We start from the raw sequence: 4,226 nt of genomic DNA, 5'->3' as shown, positions 1-4,226 counted from the left end.
AAAAAAAAACATGAACAGGAATAAACAAGGAATGTCAACATGGCTGAAAGGACCATTCACATTCAACGGTTGACCAGTGGGACAATGCATTTACCCATCCGGGTGGCAGCTGGTGAAAATCTCAAAGTAACACCTTGTATTAGATCTTTCATGTGCTCTGACGACACACATCTTCTCTGAACTGAACTGAACTACAGACAGGGCCTTATTCATGGCTTGTGTGTACTTCCTACCTTTTTTCCATTCGGCAACAACTTCCTTTTGTGTTCAAGCACTTTCTCTGGGACTTAAGTGGCAGAGTCTGGATGACGTGGAAGAGATGGCCTTGCTTGTAAAAGAGAATCAAAGACTCAAAAATAGCAAAAGTCTGACAGGCTCCAGTCGTGACAGGCTGTCTTTAACAACGGAGTATTGTTGCTTTTAAAATGCTCTACTGAAATAAACAAAATGGTTCAAAGTGAGTCAATTGCAAATTGAATGTGTTCAAAGTAACTTGTGGTGTTACAGACAAGTGCAGGACTGTTAAGCACTTTATTATCTTTGACTCTTTGACTTATGGGATTACACTGTCACACACATGCTTAAACCTAAGGAGCAAAGCCTAAGACTTAAGTAAGAGGGGGAGTGGCCTCTAAATAAGGCAACAAACAGAACAGAATGTGTTGTACAGAGTAAATCTCACCATGGGGTTCATGAAAGGTGCCCTTCCAGACGCTGTATTTACTCAGTTATTTATTAATGTACATTTTTCTATGCAAGATGTTTATGAGTACAGAACGGAAAGTCGGCTTGCCAGTGTCCTGGATACTGTCTGTCCTCCTGAGAGGAAAAGAAAACTCATTCAACGAGAGAAAACAAGAGGACTGCCTCTGAAACTCTGCAGGCTCGTGCTTTGTTCTGTTTTATTTCAAAGTGTTTGTTTCTTTGACTACTTTGCCTTGAAGATGTCACCTGCAGAGTGCAGTCACCTTTTTTGAGTGCAACAAACTTTTTTTGTCATTTCATTAGGATGCTTCAAGATAAATTGTAGGTTGGGAATCTAAGGTTTATTTTACATTGGTACGCTTTGAGGATGGCTGGGACGTCCTCTTAAGATAAAGTGAAAAAGATGGAAAGATTGAACTGCACAGATATAAGGATAGTTGTGTAAAAGGAGGTCAACCCTGAGTCAGTTTGAACATTTCAAAAAAAGAGCATACAAAACTGATTACAAAACAATACAAAACAATTAATTTTTTTTGGTTTGACATTTATTTTAGATGCATTTTTAGAAAGGTGAAATCCATATTAATTTGGTCAAAAACAATCTCTCGTCACACTGTAGCAGTTTTAAATGGGAGTTGGGAACACATTTTTTGACAAACACTCCACAACAGTCGTGTTTTAATTTTATACCATAAAACTCTTCCAACCGTGCAAAAAAATAAAAATAAATAAAATGCAAGGGTCCACAAACCATGGCTCATGGGCCAGATCCAGATCCAGATAGGGCCTAGACGCTAATAGTGATAGAAGTCAGTCCACGACACCGTATGGTCCGGGTGGAGAATGGGGCGTGAGAACGGCCAGCAAAACCGTCTGGAATGTAGAGAAATAAACGTCCAAGAATTCAAAAGCAGAAATTAGGCTATGATTGGCTGAGAAAAGAAGGTGGATAGCTTAGCTGTTGGTTTAAAGTAGGGGTTCCCAAACTAAGGCCCACGAGCCGGATCCGGCCCTCCTCAACTTTTGGCCCGACCCCCCAAACACCATGACCCATAATTTTTTTTTCTTCTTCTCAATCCGGCCAATCAAGACCCACATGGAACATGACTTTTTATTCCATCCTTCTGCAGTCTGAACTATGACGGGAGGGGATAGACTATTTATTGGTTTCATTTTTGAAATGTTTTAGCATAATTTTTTCCATGAAGATTACAGAAACTAATTATTGAAAATTTGGCTATGTCTGGCTTTCTGGAAACCATAAATGTTTACATTTAGGAATCCCCTGGGACAGTTACACTTTTTATGTTAGCTTACAAACCAACTCCGGCCCCACATCAGAGAAGATAATAGTTATGTGGCCCTCACAAGAAAAAGTTCGGGGACCACTGATATAATGGAATAGAAATGTCAAAGAATTAGCCCGAGGGAAGATTTGTGAGATTTGCACCAAGCCTCTTCCTACTGTAGGTGGCGGACATGCGCTACACTTGGAAGGCTTGATAGAGAAAAAAAAAGAAGAAGCCCCACCCTGCTTGTCCAGTGTGAATACTGTTGGATAAATGCGTGTTAAAAAAGCGCATTTAGTGCCTAGCACCTTTATCTGTAACTTTAGAATTAAAGTCCCCCAAAATATCCAACATGGTCTATCTTTCATTGATGATTTTGTATTCACACAAACAACAATCTACCACATATTGTGCTTTTATAGAAGCATGAACATTTACAAACTATAGTTTAAAAGTACCTGTTTGCCTTCTGATCATAATTACCATGCACTAAAATTTCTTCACGTCAAAAAGATGACAAATATTTCACTTTTGGAAAGTAATTACTTGAAAATGTACTGCAGGTGATTGAACAAGCTTTTGATTGATGACTTTTTTACGTTTTCTACTCCAGTGGTTCTCGCTTAATTTATCACCAACACCCCAATTTCTTTCCGAGCAGATGTTGTCTTTAATTATCAAACCTTCTTAGAACCATAATATTTATTTGGATGCTCTTTTGAATGAATGTTTTTTAACTGACGGGGAGTTTACTTTGTTTTACACAAGCAAAAATGAAAAGCTTTTAACCACATTATAAACTGTTCAGCGTGTGTATACTCGATTTCTGCCTCCAGCACTCGTGAATGTGACAACAAGGTCAGCAGATGTTGTTTTTACATTTTCTCCGAGTTTCACAGTGGAGAAACTGTGTTTTTATCTAGATGAAGATTGGACTGTATGTTCCTATTTCAGATAAGCAATAGCTTATATATTCATATTGAAAGTGCCTGTTTGCACTTTTTATATATATTCTCTCTAGATGAATTGTACAAACCAGATGTATAGACTTCACATTTTTGTCCTAATAATTATTTTTTTGCTATTCTGAAAGTTCGTATAGTTAGTAATGTATCATCACATCAAATTCTTGACCTCATCCCTGAAGAAAACTCACTGGTTCCCCTTCTGATGAAGATAGCTAATTTGGAAAAGCAATGGTAAATGAGATGTATTAAAGCTTTGTTGTTGGTATGTGAGCATGATGGCCTCGGCAGCTACATGTGGTCCATAGATTGTGAGAATGCCAGCTAGATTTTGTCTCTGCCACATTACCAAATCCAAAATGTCATGTTTTTCTCCATCGTCTTTCAGTCTCCCTGCAGTTGCGCTTGGTTTCACTTCTTAATCTGACTTAGAAAATGTTGTCAACTGGTCTTATTTAGTACACAAGTGAAGTTCTAGATGAAAAGAAATGTTTATTTTTTATCTGTTTGGTTCTATGCACAAACCAGTCCATGAATTAAAAAAACATTGTTTCTTTATTCTGAAACTTGTTGAGATGAATAAATGTACTGACTATGACTGACTAAATGTAAGTAGAATTGTATATATTTATTACACTATGAAAAGCATTAAGCTATTTGTCCAGAAAATGTGTACACAATGTGTGTACATTGAATGTTTTAATACTTGTACGTAAATTTCAAAGAAAAAAAAAACAAATAAATGTTTATTGATGAGCTGCCTTTGTGTTTATTTCAAGCAAAATGAGCAGATAGAATTAAAAAAAAAACAAGAACATTTGAAATGTGCATTATCAAATGAAAAAAGTGATGTTATGGTATCAGGTGGTTATTTAAATTTGATGCTAAGCAGTTGAATCCAGGAAATAAAGTGGCCGCCCAACATAAAGATGACACGTCGTCAATAAAGTTAGATATCACAATAACATTAAGCTAAAACACTAATACACTTCTCCAGTATGAACAAAACATACTGTTTTGGATGTGAAAAAGACAAAGGAAAAAAGTATTTACATAGAATAATTAGTAAAAAACAAAACATAAACTATCGATCTGTATTTGGTTGGAAATTTTTTCATCTGTAACTCAAAGAAAACATGAAATTGAAATAAATATAATTGTAGTGAGAGAAAGAAAAAAAAACTACTGTTTTGTTGTATCGCAGCAAGAAAGACACTAGGTCCAAATGTTCTTTTAGACAAGACCCATAAATCTGAGATTTCACCAA

The sequence above is a fragment of the Oryzias melastigma genome, linkage group LG3 (assembly GCF_002922805.2).
Source record: "Oryzias melastigma strain HK-1 linkage group LG3, ASM292280v2, whole genome shotgun sequence".
In the NCBI taxonomy this organism is placed as follows: Eukaryota; Metazoa; Chordata; class Actinopteri; order Beloniformes; family Adrianichthyidae; genus Oryzias; species Oryzias melastigma.
The sequence above is the reverse complement of the archived record's forward strand: the minus strand, read 5'-3'. Positions refer to the sequence as shown.